This window comes from Solea solea, chromosome 1, assembly GCF_958295425.1.
Source record: "Solea solea chromosome 1, fSolSol10.1, whole genome shotgun sequence".
Lineage (NCBI taxonomy): Eukaryota > Metazoa > Chordata > Actinopteri > Pleuronectiformes > Soleidae > Solea > Solea solea.
The window spans coordinates 14,086,532-14,102,982 of NC_081134.1; positions in this window are offsets into that span (position 1 = coordinate 14,086,532).

Below are 16,451 nucleotides of genomic sequence, written 5' to 3' on the forward strand. Positions count from 1 at the left end.
TCTAATCTGGCTGAAATGAGGCATTCTCACTGTATTCCACATCTTCTTGGAGGCACCGTTATTATGCAGCTAAGCCTGGAGACCACCCAGGATCTGGGGGTCCAGTTGTTGGAGGCATAGGAAGGGTCCTAGAGCTCAAGACAAGCCTTCTCGGAGGAGACATGGTGCTGTAATAGTGTAACAAGATTTCTCTGATAATTGTCAGATCCTCGTCTGATAGAGTCTCATGGCTACTAGGTCGAGCACATGTGCCTGTTGGACATCATGGGGCCTATTAGTCAGCATAAACATAAACACACAACTTAGCATAATTACCCCAGAGAATAAAAGAGCTGCGTCATGAAAGTCACTTTCACTCCAGATATGGCTCTTAGGCATATCACTACAAATCACCCCGAAAGGGTGAGGCTCACTGAGATAAAGCCTGTGAGAAGGGCCCGAGATAATGGTTTATCCTTTTTTCGTGTATGCACTTATGTTATGAATCATTTACCTCCACGTGGATTCAGTTGTCCTCGGATGGCACCAGCAATAACCCCGAAAAACGCTGTCTGCAAATCCTCCACCTTCCATCATACCATTGTTCAGTGTTTATGTTTGATTGGTCTCCGAGTGCTGTGTCCCTTCCCTCAACAGCCTTACAGGAAACCAACCAAGTGTAAACACAGGGATCAGGAGATCCTCGATTGCCTCAACTCTGAGCTGCACAACCTCAATCTAAACAGATGCAGAGACTGGCTTTCTCATTTTGAGGAATATTTTGCGCTCATTGTCTGATATCATGTAAGTTGAGTCAGAGCAGGAGTGCAGCCATGGCTGTGTGGCACTGACACTGCTACACCTGCAGACACTTAGCCACCACAGCTAAAAGGCTAAATTGGAGGAGCGAGGCTTGCATAACCTTGCTTTATACTATGCATGTTGTTTACCCCATTTTCTTAGGTGTTTATTTTGATTGGAGTTATTTATTTACGTATTCGTTTCTCTACTTTCAATAACTCGCCATTACTCGTAATTCTTTTATTATGTTACACAGTGATGTCATCTCTCTGTTTTATAGGTGCTACAATTCTTACTCTCTCTGTACATTGTTAGCGAAGACATTGTTAAAAATGAGGACATTTATGAATTAAAGATGTGCATTGTGTCTGAAAGCAGTTTCAGATGTCACGGAACAGTGCGATATACAGTCCACTCGGCCTCTGACTTGTGTTCAGTTTAGGACGGAGGCTGAAATCAGAATATGGGAAAACACAATAACGCAGCGATAAGTGCACCACTGCGATTACATTCTTCAGGGTGTAAAAATGAAAAGGGCACACTGAAAACTTAACATCAATATTGACCTTCCATTAAATGGGACTTAAAGCTTTCTGTCCTGCTTAAATGCTAAGTCCTCTGCAAGGCCTCTGGAGAATGTATTTTAACAGCACTGCGGTTGAAACAACCTCGGTTAGAACAACATTCTAGGACGGGTACAGCAGGGAAACAACCTCGGTGTTGGGTTAAAAAGCCTGCAGAACATCAGTGGCAGCAACTCCGAGATGTATTTGCTCAAAGAATTTTCATTTGCTGTGTGATAATAAAGATTAGCGACAAGATGGTCTGTCAATAGAATATGAATGGGGCTCTTGTGTGTCGGGCTGCAGTTTAAATAGTGAACCAGTCTGGTCTTAGTCGTGACATGCGGTGGGTTTGTCCAGACAAGGGTTCTCATATGTATATATAGAAAATATTTGATGTACTTATGTTGTGTCACAGAAGTCAATATTATAGTGTAATTTAATTCATTTAATAAATAATGAAGTCCATTCCTAAGATTATGAGATTTAAGGGAAATGTGACATTGTTATTAGAAATGCTATTATTATAATAAGAATAATAATATCATATTTATTTATCATTTTCCTTATTTTGCCATTTTGAAAATAAGTGACCATTTAGAACATTAAGCTAAATTTTAACTTTTTAAAAATTAGTTTGGAGTTAGTCAACGTGGCAATACAAAATGTTTTTTTTTATAAAAGAAAATGAATCATACACATAATTCACATTAAATTTCTTGCTATAAGAAAAAGTTAAACATTTAAAAGGGAAATAAATGTTAAACTCACAATGCAGTCCACACCTTCTAATTGTTCACGAAACATTTGTTATTCTTGCCAAACAGACTATTCCTTTGTGAGTCTATGATGTTAGCTTTTCTTCAAAACATATGTTTTTTTTACTTTTCATTAATTTCACTTATTATAAATTATATTTCTTACATAATTCAACATTAATTGAAATAATCAGAAAAGAATGGAACTGTAATAATGATCCTATTTGTTAATTATACATATTATTTAATTTTCTAACAGTGACCTTAGTATAACTTATTATTCTCAGATTTCAGAGAACACACGAGACAAAATGAAACGATATGGTCTTGTAGGAGCAGGGAAGCACATAGCACATTTTCCAAATAGATGTAATATCACCATAAATAAACTGGAGATAATTAATAAAACCACTTTAATTGCACCTTTCCGCACACAAAAACAAATAACTGAGCGCTCACCTCCATTCTGTATAAAGTTGAACTGGGACATACCAAAGGAGTCTGTGTCTTTTCCCCAGCAGGGGGCACTGTTGAACCCACACACACACACACACACACACACACACTCTATGACACGCGGCTTTCAACTGCATGGTAATAACAATAAAATCGTTCTCAGACTTCTGTGCTCAGCAGGCCTCCAGAGAATTACTTGAACATGTTGCCCACGTGGAAGAAAGTAGTATATTGGGTTTATTATAGTATGTTTATTTTACAATAATGGAAGGTTTTACAATGGCACAGGTTTGATGGGATTGTTTTTTTTTTGTTCTGCTGACACAAAGAAATGAAACCAAAAGAAGACAGGAGTTTCGTTATAAAGCAATCTCTTATGTGTTATGTTCCATAGTGGCATACTGGTGCTAGACATGTGTGTCTGTGTGTGTGTGTGTGTGTGTGTGTGTGTGTGCACCATTTCAGTACTATCAGACCTTTGATCTTCCCACTGTCAAACTCCTTCTATCACTCATGACTTACTGACATGAACACTCAGATCTGGCATTTTAATTCAGTGTTTCTTTGCTTTTTCACGTCTAAGATGTATCGCAGTTTTTGGACCTAATATAATGCGACATTACAAACACACACAAATACATTTTTCTGTCAGTGGATAAAAATGTGAAAAATACATCTTTTGCTTTAACCTTGTGACCTGATAATGGCCATCAACACCGCCTTATTTGCAGAATATTTGTCAGCACTAGTCTGTTTTGGATAATTTATGAGGTGATGAGTGTATGTTTTCCTCCGAGTCTTGGACTAAGTAGATGACTCACTGTTTTCCTTCACCTTGTCTGTGCACATCTTTCTCTGTCACTTTCGCGTGATCACTATGAAAAAAAGAACAGGGAAAAACCGGCAAAACAAAACGGGGTCACATGATGACAGTGGTCCATAAATATAAAAACAATATGAATTCACCCTCACAGGCATGAAGATCTCATAGATTTTTGACCGAGATGTGTTTGGACCGTTCAAGATGAAACAATCAAAGGCCAAATTACGGCTGGCCACCGAGATTTAATAAAACATCAGTTTTCAATGCTGTGGGCTGTGAAAAATACAGAATTACATATCACTAAAAAACACAGTCAAATAAATAAAGAAAGTCTAGCACAGGTGATTGGCAAGAATACTTTTTTAGAATTAAGGACAACCGAAACCTGTCTTCGGCTGACTTTGGTTCACATTTTAATTCAAAATATAACATTTAGTTTTCAAAGATAAAAACTTTCTATGCAATTAGTTTATAGAGCAAGTTATGTCTAAACAGTTTACATCACCACTTTCTGTAAACACCATGTCATGAGGAGACATTTCTGGGAAAAAAAAGAAGCTTTTCTAAAGCTACTGAGCTGTTTTGCAAAATGAGTCACAGACAGCGGTGCAAAACGTAACTGTAAACCTAAGTATGTATACAGTGATCAATATTGTATATTTTCACTCACTGTCAATTTATTTTCTACACTATATACACAAAGAAGCACTAATGCCTTTAACTAAATAGCGAGAGCTTTATAAAGCTTGTGAAAACTGCACCCTTTGAGATAATAATAATGATAACGGAGTAAAGCAAACATTATGGTCGTTAATTGGTCTGAGAGCATATTAGGTGAGAGGTGTGTGTAAACAGCACACACCCTCTTCAAGGCCATAGTTATCCAAGTTATCCAAAGTTCTATTCACTCCCTCGTTTTCTTCATCTGCAGGAAACACAACGGTCAAATGTATCCGCTTTGCAGGTGAGTTCCCCAGTTTGATTGTAGCTTTCTCTTATTTGATTGCGTCATAATAATAATGTCCACTCTCTTATATACCCCGAGCGGAACGAAACGGCAGAATTTGCTTTATAGGTTCTCTTATTTACTATTCCACATCTTCATCATCAATGCTTACTATCTCCATGCTCCTAATCTCACCCCTTCGGTTCCTGCCCTCACTATCTCTCCCTCTCTGCTACTTTTTTCCCCCCTGATATGATCAAATAAACAGCTGCTTGCTCAACAGGATGATTAATTGCTGATTTGTAATCAATCTTATCAGCCATAAAGCTGATGTAAGGGCACTTACACTTGACAAAGGACACAGTTATTACACTATAAATTACATTATCAAGTGCAAGTGTAATATTCATCTGACATACATGACATGAATATTTATTATTATTATTGTTATTATTATTATTATTGTTATTATTATTGTTAGTATTATTATTATTAGCATTATTATTCTTAGTATTATCTTTTTTTTTCCCCAACTTGGTTTCACTTTGAATTCTGTTATGGAGACTCTCAGAAGACGGCTGCATGTGTAACTTCAACTCTAGGGGGCCCTGTACTCAGAGGAGAAGACCATGGCTGTGCCTTGATAGCGTGACTGAGCAGAACACAGCTGTCAGGAGGTGTGGACAGGCCTCTCTGGTGCTCCTCAGCTGTGAAAACAGTTAACAAGAACACACACACACACCCATAGAAAGGGATTGCTTTATGAGCCTATTTGTGAATTGTGTCTGCTGATGAAAGAGTAAACTAGTCGTGATTGTGCCAGACATGACTGTATCAATAGATTAGTGCTAATTGATTAAACAACTTATTTAATCAGGACATCATGAGCGAAGCCTTTTTATTTTATCAGTTCACCTTTTACTCGCGGCATTTCCACATTTCTCACTAAGCGAGAGATCACCCTGCGGCCGATAAGATGTAACTTATCACAGTCCCTTATGAGGTCAAGAATCACGTTTATAACATGATCCGGGAGATTAAAGACACATTACACAAAACTGGTGGCAGGGCTGCATATATAAAGAATTATATTCGCAGTAACACAGCAACAGTTCAACAAACAACTCCACCCCATCATGTTTATGTGTCGTGTGTGCGTGTGTGAGACTTCTTTCTAATCTTAAAGGTCCAGCACCTTTTTAAGTATGTTTCACAAGCGCTTTAAAATAAAACGTCTGCCTTTGCAGCCTCAGCATGAGCCCATTATGTGCGTACTTTAGGCAAGGGTCTTGCTTTGTGAAGGCTGCCATTTCCACTCGACCGAAAGAGAAACAACTCTGCTCCAAAAAACCTGACGCGCAAACCGATGGGGAAGGAGGAAACGGCAGAACGGGTGGGAGAGTGGACAGAGTTGTGAAAGAGTGTTTACATCCTTTCTAGTACCATACGGCTGAGACTTCTTGGGAAAGGGAGATGCAAGCAATAAAGTCTCAGTTTGTTGCACTCCGCAGTGTCACCATTAGATGTCTCATTGTTACACACTAAGACCATAAAGGGTGACACGCTTTACATTAAGAGTCAGATCAGGACGTAACCCTAAAGTTGGGTCATATGGGTTATAAAGGCAATAACGTTGCAGCGTCCATTGTTCAAAAGACGGTATCATATAACTTTATATTATCATAAAAAACAAAGGGAATGTAACAAGGATTAACCTGGCTTCTTATCTCTTGTAAAACAGAGCTTAAGTGGACTCAAGAACACGTGTCTCAAGGTACGGTATTAAAATATGTGAACTTGAGCAAAATGTATTATATATAAACGTAGCGACTTTCTCTTTCAAGAAGGTTAAAAAAAAGAATTGATTGATTTGTGCGCATGTGTGGCCGTGGAATAAGGTGACTCTTAATAACTTCTTTGCAGAAGCAGCAGAAAATAAATGTGTTTTTTACTTGTATGGATCAAGGTTTGCCACACAGTGGTGAAGTGGCTAGCATTGTTGCCTCACAACAGAGTTTGCATGCCCCCCCCCCCCCCGGTCCATGGAGGGATACATCGAAGTTGTTTTCCTCTTATGAAAATGAGAATAAAATCACGGAAAAGTATGTCTTTTACTAGATAAGATCAGACCCATATGTCATATGTATGAGTTGGCAGGGGTCAGTAGTACATGGATTCAGTGGAGCATACATGGGCCTGGTCTCTATCAGGACCTGGAAGAGCATTCCTGTATCAGGAAAGCTGGGTATTGGTAAGAGTCTTGGGAAGAGCCAGACACAGGTTTTGTTTATGCCCTTAAGCCCACATCGCGTGCCAGACGGGAGTCACCCATGTCAACACCAATCCGAGAGAATTCCCTTCCATAGAGACATTAGTCATTACTGTTTACTATATACAATGTTTGTGTCATTACTCTGTGTCTTACTCATCAGGTGGCTTATTAAATAAGCTTTAAAATTCCCAGAGGAATTACACTTAGGCATTTCATGGCTGTTTGTATGTGTGTCTCGTTACTTCTGCTCTGATTGTTTAGATAATGCACCTCACCCAAACTGACAGCTCTCATACTTGTAACGCTGCTTTCAGTGTCAAACTAGTCCGCCATCATGACTCCAAGCATGTCTGCGTCCAGGTGTTAAGACAGGTGTCTTAACACACTTATCCTTATCTGATTTCAATGTCAAAAGATGTCAATATATAGTTTTTTTTTTTTTTTTTTTAACCTTACCTCAGCTTGTACGTGAAGATAAAGCTAGCAGCAATAAAAAAAGGTCCAAATATAGCCTTTTCATTTTACAAGGGTGTGTTTAATGCCATTAACCTTTGCCAAAATCATAATGAGAAGGTGTTCATAGCTTCAGTAATCTTAATGTCTTTTCAGTGTTACTAACAGCAGTTGCTTAGCAGCATGCGTATCCACTCAACACAGGCTGAAAACAGTCATAAAACATCGTTCACTGCTATGCACGGCAGTTTCTAAAGAGCTGTTATTACATCAACAGCAATCCCGTACAGTTATGCGCACAGATGTATGGAAAGAGAAATTCCCAACTTGCCGCACACTGTATAGTTTGGCTGCTGTTCCGTCTCGTGCGGGTCTCTAAGGCGTGAAACACCAGTCGTTGATAGCACTGAAGTGTCAGAACACATTTATGTTTCAGTGAAAACACATAGGGCAATGACCGCGGTTAGTGAGACAACCTGATTACCTACAGCACTTCATTCGAAACTGAAAAACACAAAGCATAAACTTTGGGCAGTGATTATGCCAAGCACCTTAATTTTGTTTATGCATTTGCTGCCAAACCGAGACGTTTAATTATTGTTTTTTTTCACCTGATTGTGTCTTGCTCTACTTCTCTTAATCGATGTTATCTATTGATGTAATTCATTTCACTCCTCGTTCAATGCCAATTTACCCCAAATCAACCTACGTGACAACTGCACAGATGGTTGCTCTGAGTACACGTTAGGTTCCAACAGTGTGGCTGGGGCGTGGTCTGTTTGTCTGTTTCTTTTGTTTTTCTTTTTTTTTTTTTGCTCAAGTTGAACCACCTCTTACTCATGTGATCCAACTGTGCCACCCTGGGGGAATTTGTTACCTAACAGTTTTTCCATTGGTGTGTGCAACACAAAATTAAATGTCCACTGTTTGATAAATAGTTACATCTAATGTAATGGAGGTGGAAAGACAGAGGACTCCCCCATTCACCTCTCTTTCCCAAGTGAATTATGGCAGCCTTTTGGGATAAAGTAAGGCCCAGCACATATAAAAAAGGTGTATTTTGAGGTTAAGTTTCATTTTAAAGTGAAGTCAATTTCTCCTCAAAAAACACCCCCAAACACAATTATTACGATGTGACCCACAATTAACTAAATCTAAGGTATCATTTATTGTTTTTTTTTATTGACTTCTTCCAAAGTAGTTTCCAAAGTATTCCAGCAGCTATTGTGTCGTGTCAGTGCGGGCATTAAACACGGGTGTATTTTAAGACAGCTGCTACAATAAAGGAAAATGGCACCACCCTAGTTTATTTGTTGACGTGTACTGAAAGGTCACCTCTTAAGATATTTGATGCTTATTTGTCTACTGTCTCTGTGCTGTGCTGCTTGCGCACATGGATATAAATGGTAAGGTGCAGACAGACAATACTACCTGTTGATATGTGATATGCTCAAAAACAACTGCCATTCATCCACACGCATTTTTCAGTGCTCTTATTATTCCACTCTCTTTGTTCTCGCCTTCTCTTCTTATAATTCAAAACAACACCCTTCTCCATTATATGTGAATAGTTTGCGTACTAAGGGAAGCCACAGAGGATTAAGAAAAAAATGTCTCTCTCAGGCCGTCCTTAAGTGCCATGATGAGTCATGCTTTGTTTGTGGCTTTCTGAAAGGACAACACAACCTCCTACACTTAGGTGGTGCTTGCTGATGTTTTCCCGTTTTAATCCTGCACAATATAAAACCCTGATTGCATCAAAAAGGGCCTAAACTCAGCAAACACATGTGAGACTTTAATAATACTCATATTACAGTTGATATCTTCTGCAAAGCTGCAGGTTTTTTTTTTTTTCCCACTCACTGTAGCTGAGCTTACAATGTTTGCACCTGCGCTGCGAGGAATTCCAGCTATTCCAAAAGTCTCACTCTCTAGCTCTCTTGTAACTTGATAGTCTGCACTAATTGTTGGTTTTCTCATGTGTTTGAGAGACCAGTGTTTTCTCTACTGTTGAGGATATTCTATCTTTTTTAATTTTTTTTTTTTCCCAAATCATTTTTGGAATTTGTCCATGGAAACTTAAGCGGAGAGATTATATCCAATGAATTTGCCGGAAATAAATAGAAAGGTGTGTCCAGACCAACTTGCAGAAAGCAGACAAGGGAACAGACAGCCCCGAATATCTCTTTCCACAGATCCACACTGTCAGGCATTATGAGCCTTTCCTTAACTATTTTTGTGGCCTTTTACCTCACTGTTTGTTGTTTTGTTGGTAGTGGTTGTTTGATGGTGAATGAGGATCAGATTACAAAGGCTTTTGTTTTGATCTTTCTCCACAACACAGCAGGCTTGGAATGACAAGAGGTCAATGGAAGGGAAGTGCTTTCATCGTGTCTGACTCTTTGACTCTGGCCGACCATTGTGTTTATGGGTTAAGTTCACGCTTCTTGTTCCCAGATCAGGTACCAAACACTGTGTCACAAAATATACAAGAAAGTCTGAAAAGAAAGAGGATCCCCACACCTAAAAGCTCCCACTAATGTGTTTACAGTAGTGACGTTTTGAGCACAAGACTCTTTTTTTTTTACAGGGCAAAAACATCATCGCAGCGAATCACAAGTTCTTAGGTTAGCAGATATTCCCTTTTAGATTCTCCTCCTGTGTGATTTGAATGAATGCTTTAAAGGTGATTATGAAAGAAATGTATTATACAAGACATAAAAAGAACATGACATGTGTCATCAGAGATGAAAGAAACGTGGCTTTACGGATAACAATAGTGGAGGCGAAAACTGCGTTCATGTTTTGGTTTGATGTTTTGTTCTGTTGTGCCATCCACTGCCAACCACCCAATAACACTGCTAGCAGCACTCAACAAATGGGATACCAGCAAAGCGGAGCAGCTAGCTGCTAGCATTTGGAATGCGGAACAATACCAGACTTATAAAGCCTCACCACCGCCCTCAAAAACATCTAGACCACAGAGAGAAGAAAAATGAGGGTCTGAAAGTGGACGGGAAGTTGTTGATGGGCCGAGACAGACGCGCTGGTGTTAATGCTCTCTCTCAATAATCATGTGAGTGGATATTTAATGTACATAAACCATTTTTGGTCTTCTCATCATGTTCAATGTTGTCGGTTGAGATTGCGGTAACAAATTGAAATGTCAAAGGTCACTGTTGTAAATATTCTACATTTAAAGTGTGCTCTCTTCCCATTTTCTTGTCAACAAAATAGTCTACAAACACCTTAGACTCAACAAATTATACAACGTTTTTGCAACAGCCTTGGCAAAGAAAACTATTATGAAATTGGGATTTGCGTTCTGGTCTGTTTGCATTCTCCTCTTATCTGACGTCACAGTCTGGGTTAAAGGTAAGAGACAGGCGACACGCTCCTCCCAAAAGGATGGACATCCTCGTCCTTTGGAGAGATTGAAATAGAAATTGGTCCAAGCTCTTCCATCGACCTCCTCATAACCCACCTTCCCTCCTCAGACCTGACAAACACTGGGTGTAGTAAAGAAAACATCCTTTTCACGAGTTGTCCCACTGCCAGTTTCCTGACAAAGGTAAAGTCTTTTCAGAGAAAACTGACAGAGAACCTGAACTTCCCTGTTTAGCAACAACAGCTGGTGACTCATTGTAGTGGGCACCGAAGAGTACACACACAAGTTTGGTCTATCGAGCAGACCAAACAAAAATGTTTCTCCACTTTTTTTTTTTAGCATAAGATTGCTTCCACACAACATATTTACTTTCCCTTAACTTTATTGTTATGTGCAAGCATAGTTTAGTCTGTCATGAGGTGATTGGGTTTTTTTTTTGTTTTTTTTTTCAAAGTTCAAAGCTTGGGTAAGCACATGTGTATGGCTTTTCCTTTGTTTGTGTCTTTCGTGTCTTTTGGAGACACCAGAAAAGTCTTTGCCTTGTCAAAACAGATGACATAGGGATTATAGGTTTCTAGTACCATAACTGCTTTTCAAAAGCCGCATTTCCCCCCAGGTTGAAATGAATTAAGTGGCTATATCTAAACTTCCATTTGCTGCACACTCTCCTTACGTTTTGCTTTGGTGGTTTGGTTGCAGTCAGAGGTGCACCAACAGGACAGGCGTACCAGGCAAATCCCCCAAGAAAGGGGGCCCCTCGGGTACATTTTCAATGACAACCATAAAGCCTCCTAATATGCAGTCCACCCCGTTACTTACAAACCCCCTTAACAGGGCCCCTTTATGAGTATAGTGTCCTGCAGCAGCACTTCTTGGGCCCCAAAAAACATAAATAAGAAGTGGGCCCCAGAGAGCCAGGCCTAATGCTATATTTTGCATTGACATCCATGAAGCCCCTAAAACCCCACTAATATGCAGCTCACTACTGTTACATCAAAGCCCCCTTAATGGGGCCCCTTCTGACTGGTGGGAGAAAAGGTCTCCACTATCAAAACACACTGACCAAGAAGAGCATGCTATATAGAGAATACTTAATTGATTTAATTGTTTGATATGGTTTAGGGTGTACAGGTTATGAGGGTAGGGGGCTATGGTGGAGGCCTCCAATTAGCTTCTTTGCCTGGGGCCCCCGCAGAGTGTAAGAACACCTCTGGTTGCACCACAGACCCTGTCACTTACACAGTAAGCTGCAGTTGTGGGGTGGAAATGGAGAATGTTTTCAAATGTAAACAAAATCCTCACTATACTAAGAAGATGCCTTGGCCAGAGGAGGAGAAAAGTGAGGCTCTTCAGTTGAGATAAAATATAGATGGCGTAATGTGGACAGGTGTGTGGATAACAAAGCAAAACACAGAGCTTAGGATAGAGCCAAGGTTAGCCAAACCCCCCCACACCCCTCGTTGTTATCACAGCCCATTATTGTTGTGTTATCTTCTCCTCTCATCATGTGTTGCTGAGGGCACACTTTCACTTTCAGTCTCTGCTGGCTATAGTGACACATGAAAATCTAATAGGTTGTAGGTGGTATGTTAATAAAAAATAAAACAGAGAGTGGGACAGCTATGTGTCTGTGAATGAACACAGTATAACGGCAGCTTCTTCTTCTTCATTCTTCAATGTTTTAAAGGCTAAACTTCTCTTGTACATATATTTTTTTATATATCCACATTTAAAATCATCTCATGAGTTAAGAAGTCTTTGTTTTATAAACAGGTACTACCTGGTTGTCATATTGTGGTAATTTGGTTGGCGCCATGTTGACATTTTGCAACTGCAGGCTATTGGACGTTAGCACCTGTCAATCACACTGCTGTTCACTCATAAGTGCAGTGCTTTATTTTCTATTTTCCTACAAAAGGGAGCATAATTTACACTGTTGACATAATATTCTATTGAAGAAGAGCTGAAACTAGTGAATGAGACCATTAATGCTTCAGGACAATGTTGACTGATGTTATAAATCAAGTGGGAAGTGGGTTCATTTTCCCATAGACTTCCATTCAGTCTGACTTTTTTTTGCAACCAGGGAAGTCACTCCCCTGGTGGTTGTTTGGTATATTTTTATTTCAGAAAAAATATTCTTATTTCTTCTCTATGTCCACATTTTTTTTTATGAATGGTCTGTTTTCAAAACACTTTCGTGGTTCTTTTGTTGCAAGTTTAACTGTCAGAATTTGCATTGGCAAGACACTGTATGTTTACACGCATGTTAACAGTCTGATTTTAGTCAGACTAAGACAATAATCCAATTTTCTTAATGCCATGTAAACACGTTAGTCTGACTAAAATCGAGCTAGTCTTAGTCGAACAAATATTCCCAGATAATGCCATCCATAGTCTGATTACTCCTGCATGTATACGCTTAGTCGGACTAGAGACAGACTTGGCAGTTTTCAGAATTTCCTCCCCGATCTTTGACCTGGAAGTAGAAGGAGAAACAGGAAACTGATTCAATACACACTAGCTCATAGAGAGATACAGCGCCACCTATGGAGGCGTACATGGCCAATAGATCAATTTTCTCTTCCACATGTAGACTCAGACTTGGCAAGTTGTCCGATTGCCTGTCTAAATCAGCCTGAGCTCAATTAAACTGTGCATGTACATGTCTCTGTTCACTGGAAAGATTTCTGCTGGTTGACTCTGCCTTTCCAAATCAATCTTTGCGATTCACTTGAAATGCTGCAAAATGTGTTTGGTTAAGCCGTTCGTGAGGAAATTTTGATTCATATCATATTAACACTTATTAGGGGGACCAATTTGTAGAGAACAAAGCCCCAAACTGAAGTTTCTCAAAATCCCGGGTGATCGAAACCTTGTGTCTATGGATCTACCACAGCAGCAAAGGAAATTTCACGAGGTCATAAGAGACTTGACATTTTATTTACACTGGTTGGATTCCAGCTCACCAGATCGTGGATGCAAATTAAATTATTCTGTTGTCTGGCTTGAACCTTACCCACATGAATCATACAACGACTTGGCTCATTTTCAACCACACATGTTCACCAGCCTTTATGAAGAATGTTTATATAGACAACTGATTTATGTTGCTTTATCTGACATTACAGATTGGACAGATGAGGAATGATTCATGAAATGGGGTGGAGCAGAGCCTCTCACGCACTTTACTGGCACGGACTGATTGAATGATTGTTTGTCCTTGCAAAATGCAGCCCGAGCCTTGACCTACGTTTGTCTTTGAGTGCATCAGGTAATCAGCTATAGTGGACTTAGCTGAAAAATGGGCCATTAACATGACCTCAGATATATTATATCTCAAATAACATTAAAAGTATTGCTAATCAGAAACCAATTACTGCTGATGCAAAGTGTATTATTTTATGTATATATATATATATATACATATAGGAATATTTACTTTCATTGGACATCAAGGCATAATGGACAAAATAAGGTAAAGAGATGTGCTTTGGCTTGGCTCAGACTACTGCTGGCGTGGAAGTTATTGCATTAGCACTTCTAAAATGTGTTCTTTCCATGAGTTATGTGACCTTAACCTATCTGTCAGATCCTATTACAGTAATTCATGCGTAAAATGGGCGAGACATCTGGAGTAGTGACATTCTTTTTAACTGCCTGCTGACGTGTGCTGTCCGACAGACAAACTGTCAAAGGTTGTTCCAAACAGCTGATAGCATAATAGAACCTCAAGACTAAACAATGCTACGGGAGACTGTTCTCGTGACACTTGAGTTGTACTCATTTCTAAATGGTGGCTCCCACACACACACACACACACACACACACATATTTGTTGACGTAACTTTATTTATTTGACTTCCTTTCTGCATAAGATACAAGAAGATAAATGGAAATATACAATTCATATTTGTAAAGGAAATATATCAAGGATTAAATAATGGAAGTGGGAAATATAATTACCTGATAAGAGATAATAAAAGAATATAAAGAGACAAGTTCACTCTCACACACCCACTCACTCATCTTCTACCACATTATCCTCCACATGACGGTTAAAAAGTTATAAAGTAAATAAAAAATAAAGTACAACTTGTATCACCCCCTACATTCCATTCCATACACTCATTATGTCAGCAACAGTAAACAACCCAGTGTTGCCGTTGAACGCGACTGTACATTTTTTGATTGTCTCTTTTTAAAAATTAAACGTGGAGGATTTTTTTTCTCTCGGTGTCAAGATACTGACATGCATGGCAACTGTTTGTAGAGCTCACTTACAAAATATTTAGGTCATCCGTGTCTTAACAAGTATTGGACTGTATGAAAACAAAAGGCAGTCAAGTAAAAGCCATAAACTGCAATTTACATCAACACTAGCTCTCACCCAACCAGAGATTATGGTTTTGTATGCACTCACAAATGATTGCATTTGTTCCAATTATAGTTCACTATTGTTCACCTGTGTGTTTAAACTTGAGTGTATAGACCTGTTGAGATACATATATATATATATATATATATATATATATATATGTGTATACACAGTGTGTGCCTTAGTTTGTGTGACATAGTATTACCCTGATATTTCAAATCCAATCCAACCTGACAAAGTTGTTTTTCTTTAAAATTCTGCAAAAAAATAACTGTCTGTTATTACATCTTCACAGCATGATTGTAATTTGGGATAAATGCTTCTGTCAGCATTCTAATGCCACAAAATTATAAGTTAATGCTCGCTAACAAAGGCATTCCAAGCTCAGTTTAGTAGCATGTCAACATTAAATTAAGCAATGTCACTGATTTTGCACATACGGTATTTAGTCATACTCTCAAGTGTTGGACAAGTTGCAACTTGACGATGGCTCCAAAACAAACTTAGTTTGTGATATCCATGCACTGTACATCCAAGGATATAGTACATTTAATGCCTGTTTATCCAATAGTTGGTGGGAAATTTCACTTGAAACGACGCATATCCATCTCAAGTAATAGGGTAACACATATTTGCCTTATAAATACCTGTCAACAACCTTTTTTGAAGTTGGTGAGATTAACGTCGATCAAAGAGGTGGACCAAACAACCAACATGTAATCTTTCAAAGCATGGGTCAGAAAACGGTGTCTGCTGCAGCTCCACTGTGAGCTCGGCTGTGGCCTGGTGCTCGGGCTAACACTGAACAGAGCTGTGAGGAGATGCAGCTCTGCGGTGGGGCCGAAAAACAGTGATGTGTGGACTTGCCGCCACGATTATTAATCTCCTCAGGGTGGCAGGTATAGGAGCAGGTTACTTCACCTTCGGTTAGGTTTGTGTCTATCCAGGCTGTCATAAAAGATCCATTATGCCTGTCAGCGTGTGTGCAGTCACATTTTTATAGAGACAGTACGATGAATGTGCAGCCATACACACTTCATTTACACACTCTTAAAAAATGTTGTAAACATTCTCCATTCACAGACATTACGAGTAAACTCACACCAGGTTTCAGACATTGCGCTGAGTTTAGGTCCAGTGGAGAGAATGGACCCAGAGCAGGTCTGGAAGTGTGTGGCTTGGAAATAAATATCATTAAACTCAGCTGTCAGATTGCATTTGGCTCTGATGAGTGCGCCTCCATCCATGAGAGCTTGGCTATCCTCCACACGAGTGCTGTACCCCCCCCCCCCCCCCTTTTTTTCCCTTCCCTCTTAAACACACATACATGGGTTCTAACATGCTAAAAACCACCGCTCACAAAGAAACAGACACATGCATGCACGATACGACGCACACTCACACACTAACACACACACACACACACACTCACAGTCAGACCACCTGGGAGATCTGTTTATGGTATCCGGCAGAGACCACACGAGAAACAGACGTTGCTTCTATTTCACTTTAAGCACAAATCATCTAAATAGCCTTATTCATTTACATCCAAAATCTAGTTTTGACTTTGGGGAAAAAGGATTATAAAGTTATGCTGTGATCACAGACAAAAACCTGCTGTTATAAACAAGAAC